The 17430-nt window shown below is 42.1% G+C and overlaps 1 protein-coding gene across 1 annotated transcript in view; it reads left to right on the top strand.

The window, feature by feature from the left end:
• Positions 1 to 17430, top strand: part of LOC306765167 (cytosolic phospholipase A2 gamma-like) — a 59485-nt gene that overhangs the window by 14188 nt on the left and 27867 nt on the right. The window lies entirely within an intron of this gene.

Genomic DNA, 17430 nt, shown 5'->3' with positions numbered 1-17430 from the left:
CCTGCATCTGTTTTGTGTGTTTGTGCAATGTATTCCATCTTTCTAATTGTTGATATTAATTAACATAGAGGTTGTTATAAGTACACATACTGTTTATACACTGTGTCATTCTTGCATTTTTTTAATTTGTAAGGCAAGGAGACAAGGCAACCTTGGAACTTGAAAAAGCAGACACGAAGTCTCATGAATTGGCTGAACTTGAATGGAGGCAGAGTCTAGTCCGTGGCAGTTTCTCCACATACGCCCCTTTAAAATTTCTCATGTTACAGATGAATGTTTATGTTTTAACAAGCCTAAGTGAGATGAGCATTGATGGTGGACAACATGTTGATGAAGGAGCTATTAATGATCTAAGAAATAGCACGTGAGTATGAATTTGGAATCTTTGTTTCATTGTGTGAAATTATAATGTATGCTAGTAATTAAATAGCTTATTTTGAATGTTTTGTGAATCTGTGAAATGACTTGGCTGATGAGTCTCCACTTGAAAGGCCTGTACAGAGACAGGAAAAGGACAGTGGAGATGAAGAGGATGTGCCCTCACTTTCTATCCGGTGTGTTTTGCTACTCATTATGTACACCTTATTACACCGGAATTATAATGATGGCTTTTAACATGGCTTCAGTGTGTTCTCAAAATGACAACTCCCTGGTTTATTTCTAAATATACACAGTTTGTACAACAAACTGCAGACAATCTCAAAAAGTATTCTGTGATTGCTTTCACACTTTGATAACTTAAATAAGTTTTTCAGTTGTTTTTCTTCAGTATTGACCATTTCCATCTAATCTTTACCAGATGTTACTCTGCCGGTTGATTTTGACCCTGTTTGTGAGCAAGATATCTCCTGGGGTAATGGTCAGATTTTATGGATGGTTGCATGTTGGTATACAATGTCCAAAGGAAGAAGATATTAAAATTTGGGGTGATTTAGGGCAAAGGTCAGAATCAAACATTTATTGTCACAATATCCTCATGAAAATGTTTCAATGTTGTGGATGAATACACTGACTACGACTTTTTATTTGTAATTCTTTCTTCACAAAATACAGATATTTAGAATCAGAATCACTTTATTTGCCAATTTGTGCAAAACAAACCAGAAAATTGAGTGGCTAGTTGTTCTCAGTTGTATTTAAAATAAGCAAAGAATGAGCAAAAAAGAGTTAGATAAATTAACATAAACACAAAGTAGAAACAAAAGAAAGTAAAATATGAGTAAACACAGCAATGAGCATTGGTTATTCTCTAATTATTTACATGGTATCTACACAGTATTTGACATTACAGTACAAGCTACATGGATATGTGCATCATTTAGTCTGAAATATGGAGGTGACTCCTTTGACACTTTAGATGAATGAAGTGTTTTAGCAACCACAACATCAAAAGGGCTGCATGGTGGCATAGTGGTTAGCACTGTGGCCTCACAGCAAGAAGGTCACTGGTTCGATCCTTGGCTGGGCGAGGTTTGGACAGTGACCTTTCTGTGTGGAGTTTGCATGTTCTCCTCGTGTATGTGTGGGTTCTCTCCGGGTTTTCCAGCTTCCTCCCACCCTCCAAAGACATGATGTTAGGTTGATTGGTCTCTAGTGAGCACAAGTGGTTATTTGTCTCTGTGTGTCCCTGCAAGGCAAGCTGTCCAGGGTGTACCCTGCCTTTCCCCCTAAAAGGATAGGCCCAGCTTCCCCACAACCCTGAATTGGATTAAGCAGTTTAGAAAGCTGTCTTTACCACAACAGATTTGGCAGAGCTTTGAATCAAGTTCCATGCCTCGACAAGCTTCCAGTCTTTGGTTTGGATGAGACAGTGCATGATTTGATCCCAGAGTAGGATACTGTTCCAGAGACTTGCACAAACAGTGACTCGACATGTGATCTCCGGCCATCCCAAGTAAAGATGGCAGAGCATGTTGTGGGAGCCAAAGCATCCATTGTATATGAGGAATGCTTGAGAAGCACCTGGCTTCTTTTGTAACTTTGCCAGTTCAAATGTGTGTCAAAATGAAAGACACAGGTGAAGGATGTAAGCGGTGTCTACCATACAGAGTCCACATCAAAATGAGAGGCACAGCAAGGGTTTTGGAGTGGGTGAGTGATTCCCATATATACACAACAAAGCTGCCAACTCTCACGCATTGGCCATGAGACTCACGCATTTGCGTGACTTCACACGCTCTCACGCCACACCACCAATATCTCAAGCTGGGAAACGCACTAAGAGTTGTTTTTTTTTTTTTTTTTCTTTTTCATTTTGCTAATGTTAAAACGGTTTTGAATATATTTGCCAGCTGAGTTATCTTTGATCTGTCTGTTGAGCCTCGTGATTGATAAATAATGCCTGCAGATGATATAAGACGTACAGGCTACAAAGAGTCATAATAATCCCTCTACGTTAAATTGTTGTGGATAAATTCTATTCTATTGATGCTACAGGCAGCAGCCAATGATGGCAAAAGAGACTACATTTATTACAGACTAACACATCTCCAATGGGACAAATGGGAAGGCCTCCTTCAGGAGAAAGCCAGTCACTTATATAGGGCTCATCCCTAGACCGATACTTCTTTACATGGGCAGGCATGTCACAAGTTGCTAATTATACACTGTCCAAGCTGACCACTGGTGTTGATGTTACTTCAACAGATATCAATGTTTACCAGGTGCAGAAGTTGACCTTGATCAAATCTAACTTCCACAAAATTAATGCGGTGGATGCAAGCAGCGTGCGTCCCAGTCTGAGCAGCGCGAGACGTCTCCGTCAGTGGGTTCCCACTTTTCAGGTATGTGTGTTCTTATGATTTAAATAACTTCTGCTAATTTGTTGTTTCTGTTTTAAAAACATTTTAAATGCATTTTGAGCATTTTGGAAAATTTGCTGCAGATTTTACTAACTTTATTCTTCTAGCCTGCAGAACCAGAAGCTGGAGATGTTAACTAACTTTGTTCTCCCAGCCTAGAGAACCAGAAGCTGGAGATGTTTACTAACTTTGTTCTCCCAGCCTAGAGAACCAGAAGCTGGAGATGTTTACTAACTTTGTTCTCCCAGCCTAGAGAACCAGAAGCTGGAGATGTTTACTAACTTTGTTCTCCCAGCCTAGAGAACCAGAAGCTGGAGATGTTTACTAACTTTGTTCTCTCAGCCTAGAGAACCAGAAGCTGGAGATGTTAACTAACTTTGTTCTCCCAGCCTAGAGAACCAGAAGCTGGAGATGTTTACTAACTTTGTTCTCCCAGCCTAGAGAACCAGAAGCTGCAGTTGTTTACTAACTTTGTTCTCCCAGCCTAGAGAACCAGAAGCTGGAGATGTTTACTAATTTTGTTCTCCCAGCCTAGAGAACCAGAAGCTGGAGATGTTTACTAACTTTGTTCTCCCAGCCTAGAGAACCAGAAGCTGCAGTTGTTTACTAACTTTGTTCTCCCAGCCTAGAGAACCAGAAGCTGGAGATGTTTACTAACTTTGTTCTCCCAGCCTAGAGAACCAGAAGCTGCATATGTTTACTAACTTTGTTCTCTCAGCCTAGAGAACCAGAAGCTGGAGATGTTAACTAACTTTGTTCTCTCAGCCTAGAGAACCAGAAGCTGGAGATGTTAACTAACTTTGTTCTCCCAGCCTGCAGAACCAGAAGCTGCAGTTGTTTACTAACTTTGTTCTCCCAGCCTAGAGAACCAGAAGCTGCAGTTGTTTACTAACTTTGTTCTCCCAGCCTAGAGAACCAGAAGCTGGAGATGTTAACTAACTTTGTTCTCCCAGCCTAGAGAACCAGAAGCTGCAGTTGTTTACTAACTTTGTTCTCCCAGCCTAGAGAACCAGAAGCTGCATATGTTAACTAACTTTGTTCTCTCAGCCTAGAGAATCAGAAGCTGGAGATGTTAACTAACTTTGTTCTCTCAGCCTAGAGAACCAGAAGCTGGAGATGTTAACTAACTTTGTTCTCCCAGCCTGCAGAACCAGAAGCTGCAGATGAAGCTCATTTCAGGACAGAACAGACAGTATATTCTGTGCCAGGCAGAGTCAGCCCTCTAGGATGACAAATGCAGGAAAAGGACCTTTGATATTATTTAGTAACACATTTATTTTGTATAATTTATGGATGTATATAATTTTAAAGGACATCTTCATGCTTAAAGAAGAATGAATGAGGAATAAATGAAATAAAACCTAAATTAACAGGAGGTAAAAAAAAAACAACAAAAAAAAAACAACACCTTTTTGGGACTGGTGGAAAATTTAATTTAAAGGTTTATTTAGTCTATTAAGACATCATCATACATCTATATGTTGCTTTTAATGTGTATATACATTTTTAAGAAGCATGGAGATGCATGAATTTATCTTGATAGACAAAAACATCTATGCATTAACTTATACTTCTCTCTCCAAAATGAAAATGAGAAGAATTACAGAAAACTGTGACACTTGAGAGCTTATTCCTACTGTATTCTTTTTTCATTTCTCACAGGTATTTAAAGTAGGACTGTTCCAGAAACTTGCAATAATTACAAAGCTGGTCCTGATGGTGGGACTTACCATGACCAAGACCAGGTACAGCTTGGCCCTGGACAGAACCCTGTCTTCAATAATGACTATTATTGGTCAAGCCCACCATTTTATACACACACACACACACACACACACACACACACACACACACACACACACACACACATTTATATGTGTATATATATATATATATATATATATATATATATATATATATATATATATATATATATATATATATATATATATATATATATATATAAGATCCCGAAAATAAAAGCAATTTATAAAACAGTGGTCTGGGAAGATTTTGTGTGCTACAGTGAGTGGTTTGTTAGCGATAGATAGAAAGAGGTTAAAGGAGCCTACAGCTCGTAGCAATGCACAGCGACACACGCTAGGAAAACAGGAAATGACACAATACGTTACCGCAACGTCAGCACGTCTCAAATTAGTCTTTTCTCCCAGAACACTGAAAGACGTTGGTACAACTACACTCGCATTAATACTGCTGGCAAGCACAAAATACTTATATCTGTCTGTGTTCAGAGAGAACAACTCCATTGTTCAGAAGTTTCATGAAATGGTCCAATATTTCCCTCCAGACCCGCCATCTTCATGTGAAATCAGTTTGGCCAACTGTGCCTGAAGTATCCTTGCGCTCCTTTCAGCAGCAGGCCATCCGTCTCCTGCTGTTAGCAAGTGGCCCTGCCAGCACAGCTGGTGCAGACTTGTCCACATCTGAATTAACCTTAGAAGGGGATTTTAACTGTTGGATGAGTCTTTCCTTGGACCATTCCAGCCCCAAATTCAGCTCCTCAGAGCAGATCACCCAAAGTGATTCAAGCCATGAATTAGTTTAATATTACGGACCCTTGAGGTTTTTTTTAACCTATGACTCATTCAGCACAAACTCATTCATCTCCCATGTCCACCACACCAACGCAAGAATTTATTTCTTCCTTGTCAGTAATAAGCCGTTACCCTTCATTTCTGGTTGAATCAGTTGTCATATCAGATCACGCCTCTATCTCTATAAAAGTTCACTTTTAGAAGTCATACACAGTTGCTGTTAGACATGGACTTTGTAAAATTCATTTCCAAAAGGGTTTTTTTTTCGCAGGTCAACAGGACATGATGCCTCAGTGGTTTGGGACATGATGAAAGCCTTTATCAGGGGGAAATCATTTCTTATAAACCTTAAATCCAGGACAGAGAAATTAGCCAAATTAACTCAAAACATTGTGCTTCTTGACTCGCTGTACACAACCTCCAACCTGCCAGACTGTTAGAAATGACTGTAAATTTACCCCAAAACATCAACAGTATGATCCTGTTATTGTTAAATGCAGTTCATTACTGTTCATTTTGATTGGCAGAATTACTTAGATGGAAGATAACAGTATTCTATAGTATTGTTGCTCAAAGAGGAAAAAAACCGGACTTTACAGTATTTTTTGCATCTTGAACGCTGCATGGAGCCCACACGTGTTCAAGTTGGGATTTTCTATCCATCGTCATCCGGTGAACTGTGAGGTGAGTGCTTCTTTGTTTTACTTTTGAATAACATTAGAATTCAATACATATTGTGCTGGTACCATCAGATTTTAAAACTGATCAAACTTTTGTCATGCATTATTGACTGTCTGTCATTAAAACTATTTTCTTTCAGTTAATTCTTGTCAAAGTGAATAATGCACTGGACTTGACTCAGATTAACGTGAAATTTTTCCAGTCCGGTTTGAGACTGAGCTACAAACAGCAAACCTCGGAGTGATTCTAACGTCGGATCACGTGACTGGCTTCTGACGCGGTCAATGCTTCCAGCTATGGTTAGCTACATGTAGCCTGCAGCTAATGTTAAGTTTTATGCCCAATATTCCGTCTCTTCTAAGCGGCAGGTTATACTGGAACTGCAAGTAACGTCTTAAACACTGATTTCAGGGTGGAAGCAAACTGTGACAACGTGGTGGGACCAGAGCTGGAAATAAATCAGATCTTTCAAATTTACAAGGTGAGTTGCATCCAGTGTTAGCTAACTATGAAATTCTTCTTCTGCAAAGTGCAGCTTTAAAACAACACTGCAATTTTCCCTCAAATACTGTTCTGTTGCTGTCACGTAACCGTGTGACTAACAAAATAATCCGCCTCCCGTCATTTTACAACCTGCAGCGTTTTGATGAACGTTGCGCAACTACGTCTGGGGAAATGTCTTCATGTCTCAGTACATGTGCGATGTATATCTCTCTATTGACAGGAGGAAATCTTTTATGTAAAAGTTTTATGGTTAGTTTTTTTCTCTAAAAAGTTTGGATTTGTTTATTTTTACAGTTTAGCTGCTGTGGGTTCATATTACTTTGCCCAACACAGAATACATTCCTGACATTTGAGCTGGTGGACAGTTTTTGTTGAGATTAGGTTTAGAAAGTTTATTTGATCATAATGACAGATCTAAAAACAAAAAAAGAAAATAAATATGTGAGAAAAACATTCTAAAGGAGTGGTTAGAAGCATAAGTTTATATATAAACCCTCCCCAGTGATGAAGTTATGTTATACAATATCTATAACAGAAACAGCAGTGCAACCGCAACTCAGTGTAAAAGTGATACCTGTATTATCCTTATTATGTCATAATCTATACGATTACAGTACTCATTTACAGTGATGGAGTAATCATAACAATAATATAAACAACAACAGCAACAATTATATCTCTATACTTGGTTTGTATAATATGTCTTCATATCTAATACGTCTATATTATTTCTCTACTGCTCAGTTCTCATGTCTTTGTATACTGATTAAAATTTCTGGACTTTTGGACACTGCCTGTGATTTTCTCCCAGCTTGTTCCACAGTTTCAGCCCACAGACAGACAGAAACCTTTCCTGCTGCTTCTAACCTGAAAAGATTGTGTGGTAAGAAGTTCCTGCTAGCCTGAAGCAGAAGTTGTGCTGTGTGAAAATCAACCAGGTCCTGGAATTTTAGTAAGACTTAGACTGTAAAAACAAAGATTGTTATAATCTTTGCCCCAGACCTCTACACAGTACTGTAAGTAAGGTCATATCAATGAAGACTAAGGTATGTAAAGTAACTGATAATCCAGTAACTGGTAAATATGGTAATCCATCATTTCATTTATGATGGGATGTTTTAGCCACTTTGTTTCGTACGTGTCTGATGTACGTACGTGTCATTTTATCATCTAATATCAGCCCCAGGAATTTCATTTTCTTTGTATATTCAATCATTTAATTATATATCTACCTTATTTTTATAACTGCCAAAGACCATTACCTTAGTGTTTTCAGTTTTAATGACAATTTATCAGATGCTTTCCTGAATATGGCAACTGATGCATTAATTATTTCTTCTGTTGCCTCTTTTATTTCACAGGATGTTGAACCCTTTACTCTAAATCTATATTGTCTCTGGTTTAATAATTTATATTTATTTAGTTTTCCGGTCTTTTATGGATTTCTTAGAAACCAAACTCACCAGTACAGATGTCTGGGAAGTCCTTTCACTGGGTTCAAACCTAAAGCTGTCCAACGTATGATGTCTCACTCTAAGACCCTGGTTGATGCTTCATGCAAATGAAAGTTACTTTTCTGTTTATTTTCTATAATGCTATTATTTTTCTGACCAGCAAAACGTCCTTCTTTATTTAGGTCATGAGATACAGTGTCTCCTTTGTGACTGTGTCCTAGGCATGTGACATGGAAGCTGATGTTGAAAGGACACTCTCATATATAATATAATTACATAGTTTGTAGGTTTTCTGGATGTCAGAAAAAAGTGTGAAATTCTTCACAAGATTTAAAAATACTGGGGAAAAAAAGGAACCTAAGAGTCTCTCAGTTGCAACACAATTTCACAAGACAAAATATGCACCTTTAATTTAAAGTCCTTCAAACTATTCCATGCTAAATATAGTAAAATGATGTGTTTTCATTAAAAGAATAGCAGTTATTTGTGAATGTTTGAAAGGTTTTCTGTTTCCCTTGCATGCTTTTGTAATGTAGCAATGACATAAAGGAATTTGAAGTCAGTGCTGACAGGTGTTACTTTGTAGTTTCAGGTGAAACACCGGGAAGCCGTATTCACCACTGGATCATCCGCCTTGAAGAGCACATTATCATCCAGACGACTTTTCTGACTGGACATTCTGCTGCTTTTTCTACGCCGTCACTCTTCAGAACCAAGATGAGGCGGCATGCATACTGGAATTCATTCAGAGGTGAGATGCCTGGATAGTTACATTCTTCAGCTTCTATTACCAGATAGATACATTTTGAGGACCTTGTGTAGCTCAAATTTAATCTCACAGATACAATACTAACTGCCCAAAACACCGGATTCCTGGAGCTTGTTAAAACAACTTTCCAGCCACTAATTAGGCCAGTGAAAACTGCCACCTTCCATAAATCCTTTCAGGTGTTCAGATGACAGAATTAAAAAAGCTAAAATGGAACACACTCACACCCCGTGTAGCAAAGGGCAGTGTTCCCGATACAGCTATAGAATTTGTTGTGTTTAAACCTTAATAAGTGAACACCAGATCTGAACACACACATTTTTATTTTTCAGGCAGTTCATTGGGATCAACCCAGAGGAAGGGACCACGGCCGGACGGGGACAGGTTCCAGCAAAGATCAACCCAGAGGAAGGGACCACGGCCGGACGGGGACAGGTTCCAGCAAAGATCAACCCAGAGGAAGGGACCACGGCCGGACGGGGACAGGTTCCAGCAAAGATCACCCAGAGGAAGGGACCACGGCCGGACGGGGACAGGTTCCAGCAAAGATCAACCCAGAGGAAGGGACCACGGCCGGACGGGGACAGGTTCCAGCAAAGATCACCCAGAGGAAGGGACCACGGCCGGACGGGGACAGGTTCCAGCAAAGATCAACCCAGAGGAAGGGACCACGGCCGGACGGGGACAGGTTCCAGCAAAGATCAACCCAGAGGAAGGGACCACGGCCGGACGGGGACAGGTTCCAGCAAAGATCAACCCAGAGGAAGGGACCACGGCCGGACGGGGACAGGTTCCAGCAAAGATCAACCCAGAGGAAGGGACCACGGCCGGACGGGGACAGGTTCCAGCAAAGATCAACCCAGAGGAAGGGACCACGGCCGGACGGGGACAGGTTCCAGCAAAGATCAACCCAGAGGAAGGGACCACGGCCGGACGGGGACAGGTTCCAGCAAAGATCAACCCAGAGGAAGGGACCACGGCCGGACGGGGACAGGTTCCAGCAAAGATCAACCCAGAGGAAGGGACCACGGCCGGACGGGGACAGGTTCCAGCAAAGATCACCCAGAGGAAGGGACCACGGCCGGACGGGGACAGGTTCCAGTAAAGATCACCCAGAGGAAGGGACCACGGCCGGACGGGGACAGGTTCCAGCAAAGATCACCCAGAGGAAGGGACCACGGCCGGACGGGGACAGGTTCCAGCAAAGATCAACCCAGAGGAAGGGACCACGGCCGGACGGGGACAGGTTCCAGCAAAGATCACCCAGAGGAAGGGACCACGGCCGGACGGGGACAGGTTCCAGCAAAGATCAACCCAGAGGAAGGGACCACGGCCGGACGGGGACAGGTTCCAGCAAAGATCAACCCAGAGGAAGGGACCACGGCCGGACGGGGACAGGTTCCAGCAAAGATCACCCAGAGGAAGGGACCACGGCCGGACGGGGACAGGTTCCAGTAAAGATCACCCAGAGGAAGGGACCACGGCCGGACGGGGACAGGTTCCAGCAAAGATCACCCAGAGGAAGGGACCACGGCCGGACGGGGACAGGTTCCAGCAAAGATCAACCCAGAGGAAGGGACCACGGCCGGACGGGGACAGGTTCCAGCAAAGATCAACCCAGAGGAAGGGACCACGGCCGGACGGGGACAGGTTCCAGCAAAGATCACCCAGAGGAAGGGACCACGGCCGGACGGGGACAGGTTCCAGCAAAGATCACCCAGAGGAAGGGACCACGGCCGGACGGGGACAGGTTCCAGCAAAGATCAACCCAGAGGAAGGGACCACGGCCGGACGGGGACAGGTTCCAGCAAAGATCACCCAGAGGAAGGGACCACGGCCGGACGGGGACAGGTTCCAGCAAAGATCACCCAGAGGAAGGGACCACGGCCGGACGGGGACAGGTTCCAGCAAAGATCACCCAGAGGAAGGGACCACGGCCGGACGGGGACAGGTTCCAGCAAAGATCACCCAGAGGAAGGGACCACGGCCGGACGGGGACAGGTTCCAGCAAAGATCACCCAGAGGAAGGGACCACGGCCGGACGGGGACAGGTTCCAGCAAAGATCACCCAGAGGAAGGGACCACGGCCGGACGGGGACAGGTTCCAGCAAAGATCAACCCAGAGGAAGGGACCACGGCCGGACGGGGACAGGTTCCAGCAAAGATCAACCCAGAGGAAGGGACCACGGCCGGACGGGGACAGGTTCCAGCAAAGATCAACCCAGAGGAAGGTGGCATCAACCAACCCCAGTGGGTCCACTCTTCTAAAGAAGCTCATGGACTTTAAATGGGACTTCATATAAGACAGTCAGCCCAATCACACACACACACACACACACACACACACACACATACCGTGTTTTTATAATTGGGTGTTCTTGGTCATTGAGTCATTGACTTAGTTGACTCGCTCTTCATGTACAGTTGTTAAAATCCAGAATGGATCATTTACATTAACCTTAATGACTGAAATGAAACTTTATTTACCTGAATGAGCTTTGTGCTTTTTTATTTTCTACCTTATCATTTTATAAGAATGTTTTGCAATTTTATTATTTAGGAGATTTACTTGGTTTCTTAGATGCTAATTTTAGTAATTTATTTTTATTTATTTTTGTCAAGTCTTCACATACTGCACTTTTATTCAATTAGAATAGTTTAAGTTGATAAAATTTTAGTTTTCCTTATAAACATGCCTCAGGGTTTTATCTTTTATTCAATAAAGCTTAATACAAGTAATTAAAAATTGAATTAAAAAAATGTTTTGAAAAGATACTTTGAAGCTGTTTTGCTTGTTTAAAAATGTCCACTCAATTAGAAAAAGCAATAATTTGACATATTACAAGACTTAGACAAGAAAAACAACATTATTGTAGTTCTTTTTGCTATACAGTAGAATGCGTTGTTTTTGTACAGCAGGTGTACAGTAAACTCCTGTAAACATACCTCTTCTGGAAAAAAAATGTAAATTAGCATTAATTAACTGCCATTTTTTGTCAGTATTTTACTGTAAAGATATAAAATAAGAGTTGTAAGCTGTATTTACATAAACAGTAGGAAACCGTAAATTTCAACAACAGCAAGGCGCTGTTTTTTTACAAGGAGCGAATGACTTTCCAAGCTCAATACGATCTCATTGTATCACTCCACACAACCAACTCTTTCCATGAGATCTCAGAACAAGGAGACAAAACCAGTAAACTATCACCCGACTGAGACAAGTTCAGGTGTTTCATCAGATCCTCTGGAGATTAACAAAACCTTAACCTAATTTCTATGAAAAGTTATATTTATCTGACTGTTCTAATTCCTCCACGGATATGATCTCCTTCTCTGATAGGTTCCACATTCCCATCTTCGGTCGCACAGCAGCTGAGGGTCTGGAACGTCCCATCTCAGCAACTGAACTTGAGGCAGCAGTTGAGTCATTAAAAGCATCCTGAGCCCGGCCCAGACGGCCTAGCAGCCGAGTTTATACACCCTTAACCAGGCCTGTAGTTTAATGTAGTTTCTAAAGAAAGATAAAAACCCACTTCTATATGGTTCATATTGACCTATTAGCCTGTTAACACTGGTTTCAAAATCCTACTTTTCCCCCGTCACCTTTTCTATGTGGGCTAGGCTGGGCATTACGACTCTTAGGGATCTAGATTGTTATTTTATTTCTGCTTCTTTTCCACCATTGGCTAACCAATTCTTGCTCCCTAAAGAACATTTTTTTAGATATCTCCAAATATGGAATTTTGTTCATTGCTCATTCCCAAACTGTTCTACAGTGGTCCTCAGATATCGATACATTTCTGAAGCCTTCTTCCTCATTGAAGAGGGCAATATATTCATTTTGATATCTTTATCCTTGGTCAGTCATCTGCTACCACACTCAAAATGGCTTGGGAGAGGTGACTGGGCATGATATGTGGGAGGAGATGCTATTAGGAGTCGACAAGTCCTCAGTCTGTCCTGGACACAGTTTCATGCAGTGCCGAATCCTCCACTTAGCTCACTACACTAAAGCTACTACCGTTATGTGAAGGGTGCCCGCAAGCCACAGCAAATAATTCCCATATGTTGTGGAACTGTTCTTCTCTGACTGGGTTCTGGGCCCTCGTTTATAAAACTGTGTGCAGCAACAGTGACTACAGGTGAGGATATTGTGTGAAATGGCTTTTATAACATGTAGAACTGCTTTGTTTCAGAACAGATTTTAGTGGTAGACGTTTCACGTGGTGGAGTAACAATATTAAATATGCATTTTCTTTTTTTTAAGCAAAGGCTGTTAATGTACAAAATTCTGCGTAAAGGTTTATATTTGATTTTGAACAAATGTCTCAAATTTCCCACCATTTCTTTGGTGTTATTTTCTGCCTTTGGTGTCGCCGTTTCCCGTTTCTCCAGATGTTGTCGTACGCCGGGGTCAGAGTTGGCGTGGAGGACGTTTTACCGCCAAGTCGTGTTTTGATAAATCCCAAGAGTTGACTATAATTGGCGTACGCCAGGTTTTGTGTGTGCGACAGCTTTGTATATGAGGCCCCTGGTCTGATTCAGGTAGAACGGTGACTCCCAATGCTTTAATTGCTGTTGTGGAATATTTCATACTGTCTATGATGCAACAAACAGGACAAAAGAGATCACCTTTAACATACAGACTGACATTGCTTTGGTGTGAAACAAGAAGTCCATTTGTTAAATAGGTCATCTGCTGTGTGAAATTTCCTTTCATGGAAATCAGCTGTCCTGTTTGGTTGATGGCCCTTCACAGTAACCTTCTCCCTAGCTAAAAAAAAACCCCAAAAGACTTAATGGCTGGACAACAAACTGGACTGGAAATGCAACACTGACTACATCTACAAGAAAGGTCAGAGCAGACTGTACTTCTTAAGGAAGCTGAGATGGTTTAACGTCTGCACCAAGATGTTGCATATCTTCTAGAAGTCTGTTGTGGAGAGTGCAGTCAGCTTTGCAGCATCTGCTGGGGTAGTAGCATCAGAACCAGAGACTTGAAGAGAATCAACAAACTGATCCAGAAAGCTGCTTCTGTGCTTGGAGTAACTCTGGAGCCGCTGGAGCTGATTGTCCAAAGAAGAATGCAGCACAAGCTGATGAAGATGATGGAGGATTCTTCACACCCTCTCCACAACACAGTGATGAAACAACAAAGTGTGTTCAGTGAGAGGCTTCTTCAGGTCCGATGTAAGACTGAAAGATACAGAAGATCATTCCTGCCAGCAGCCATCAGCCTCCGGAACAAGACCTCCTCTAGTTATTATTATATACTACTATATTTCCCTTTGGGGATTAATAAAGTATTTTTCATTTTCATTCATTTACAACTCTGTTGGCGAGAAGAGTGATATTAAAATGAAAATCCCCAGTTCCACCGAACTACACACTGGCTTAAAAGAAGAATACATATACTAGTCTAACCATCCAGGAAAACAAAGTATTTCTCTCTGGCAGTGCCTGCTTGGTGTCAGATGACTGCATGATTGAAGTAAAATGTCCCCATGCAGCCAGAAAGAAGACCAGGATTCAGTCAAATGACTTTTTTCCTCAAACTAGATGAAGTCACTGGAACTGAAACAGACCTACAAGCTGGCAACTTGTACCTGACAGGAGCCGTCATCTGGTGGTATGGACTCCTCTGGATCTTGGAATTCTGCTCATCCATAAAGATCCAACTTGGGCAAACCTGTGTGTTTTAGAAACTTTTTTTATAAGGGAATGTTTCCTGCCCCACATTTTATCAGATGTTAAATTATTTTGGAATGACTCCACATTCTTTACCAGTTTTAGAAATCATTTTTTATTGTGAATGTTGAAGCCTCCCCAAATGTTATTTGATAAATCATCTTTGTACCAGTTGAACTGCTATTTTGTGTTATATTGTATTTATTTATAAATAAGCAGTAACAAGGGGCAACAAATGTAGTCAAAATAAATGAACTGAAAGCAGTTTTCCTTGCTAGTTCAGTTCCCCTTGCACTCAAGCTGTCAAATGAAAATCCTGTTATTTCTCCCTGTTCAACTGATGGTGGATGAAGTCACAGGCAGTCCACCATGGTGGATGGTGGACTGTTTTGAGAATACAAAAAAAAACAACAGACCTTATACATATTCTCACATTTATTCTAAAACATTTTAGTTTGTGAAAAAATCATCAAGGAACATTTGTAATCTTGGTCTATTTAATATAAACAAAATTAACATTGGAGGAAATGTGTCCATACTTTTGTATTGGAGACAGCTACCTCAGTACAGTCTAGAACAATCCGACAATTGGGAAATGGCTGAAAGCAGTCTGGCAGCGAGGTTTGGTTCTTGAATCTGGAGCGGATTTGGTTTTACCTTCATTCCAACATACAAAGTGTCATACACTGGAATTGGTGATGAAGATATAAGGAGTTACTGTAAGGACCCAGAAGTTCAGCTACACACAAAAGGAGCTGTGAACAAAAATCAGTTTATTTGAGGAAAGAAGAATGAGGCTAAGGAGCAGAGGATCAATCCAGGGACATGAGCAGCTGTGAGAGTCCAGGTTCTAGAGACAAGGTCAGGAGGGAGGCATGAGGTCAAGATTATATTGCAGAGGAAGTACTTAACAAGGACGACAGGCGAAGCTAAGGGGTCCAGAGACAAAGCAAGGGTCTGTGTCATGAAAATCCAAGGGGCAAGAAATGTCCGTCATGGGCAAGGCAAGGAGTGGAATCCAGGGACATGAAGAGGTGGGTCGGCAACAGGACACAATCCGTAGAACGCTGGACAACAACAAGACATTGGTTTGATGCAAATCTGGCAAAGGGGAATAGACTGGAGAGTGTTTAAGTTGGCTGTGAGTCATGACAAAATGGGCAGAAAACCAAGTGATCTGAATGAGACTGATGAGCACAGCACAGGCAATTAGGAAGCCCCAGGTGGACTGAGTTCCAACTGATGAGTGGCGGCAGATCAGGGAAGAAAAACATGACAATATATTCCACCCACGGAATGTTCTGCAACCACATGGAGGGGTCTCGTTCACACAAATTGCTGAGCTTAGTCTCCACCTCCTGGTTGACCTGCTGTCTGCCCATCCATATGCAGATGGTACCCAGAAAGTTTACTTGGATTCCCAGGAGGTTGCAGAATTCCTTCCACAATTTAGAAACGAAATGAGGCCCACTGTCAGACTATGTCAACAGGGAGTCTATGTAACTGGAACACCTCCTTGGCTAGGATCTCTCCAAGTTCCTTAGATGACGGCAGCTTGACAAGAGGGACCAAATGAGTCCTTTTAGAGAAACAGTCAACTATGGTAAGCAGTACTGAATGGTTATTGGAGTTGGAAAGATCTGTGATGAAATCCATCAATAAGTGAGACCATGGTCGACGTGGAATTGAGAGTGGTTGCAGGAAACCAGCTGGTTGTCGATGTGAAGACTTTGCTTGGGAAAAGACATGGCGTTAAGCGATGAACTCTTTGACATCTTGTCCCCACCAGAAGCGACCCTGCACCCCGCACCACTGACTGTTTCTTGTTTATAACTGGGTGACAAAATAAACGGGAACTATGACACAGTGACAGTACCTCCGAGACTAGGTGCTCTGGTACAAAGAGGCGATCCTTGGGACAGTTATCAGGAATTGGGTGTTGCTGGTGGGCCTCCTGTAGCTCTCTCTCCAAACCAAGTCTGGTGACTCCCAGCCGCACAGACTGAGGAACGACGTTGTCACACCGACCATCTGCTCGTCCCTCTTCTGGATCCTTGGGAAGTCTTTAGAGGGAATCTGGCTTGGTGTTGTTGGTTCCTGGTCTGTAGGACAGAAGATAAACCTACTGAAGAACAGGGGCTATCTGGGCTTAAATCTCTTGGCTGATTTTAGGTACTCAAGCTTCTTGTGACAGGGGCGATGTGGAGGAAGAGAAGTTGCCAAGTACTTGTTGAAAACTTGCTTTAGGTCATGGTACTCAGAAGGAACCTTAGATAGATCAGGGTAGGTCTCTTGACAGAGAACTGGTTCAGAAGCACCAAGAATAATAGGTAACTCAGAAGAATGAATGACAAGACATGATATCAATTCCTGGTGATTGCCACAAATGATGAACTTGAGGGGAATTGTCTCCTGAGTGATCTGGTGCAACACATGACTAGCCAGTGCTAAAACCTTCTGGCTCCTAGATGTGGGTTGTAATTTAATGTTCAGAGATTTAAACATACCAGCATCAATGAATTCAGTATCAGCCCCAGAGTCATATGCCTTAACATGCTGGGAAAAAACATTTATTTGAAGTTGTGCCTGAACAGAAAAAAAGAGAATTTCTCAGATGTCTGACTCAGTAGGAACCTCCCTTCTCCCACTGAGTGTGTCCACACTTCAATGGGCACCAGTGAACCAGATAAACACCCCCCCCCCCCCCCCCCCCCGCCCGTCGTTTTTTTACTTGTACATGAATGAGCTTTCTGTGTGACTAACGGCATGTAACACTGGCTGATTGATTGGTGGACTGTTGGACTTACCTTGCAGGTAAATTTTAACTTTGTTAAACTGACACCAACCACAGACACAAGCCGCATATTTAATGCGGATACTTTTGCCTCCACCTACCAAATTGCCATTCCATACAAAGTACCAAAGAAAGAGAAAAAATAAATGGACTGATAACGTCACTCAAAGTTAGTTACCTATCC

This window comes from Telmatherina bonti (assembly GCF_933228915.1).
Source record: "Telmatherina bonti genome assembly, chromosome: 14".
NCBI classification, from domain to species: Eukaryota; Metazoa; Chordata; class Actinopteri; order Atheriniformes; family Telmatherinidae; genus Telmatherina; species Telmatherina bonti.
This window is presented reverse-complemented; position numbering and strand designations above follow the sequence as displayed.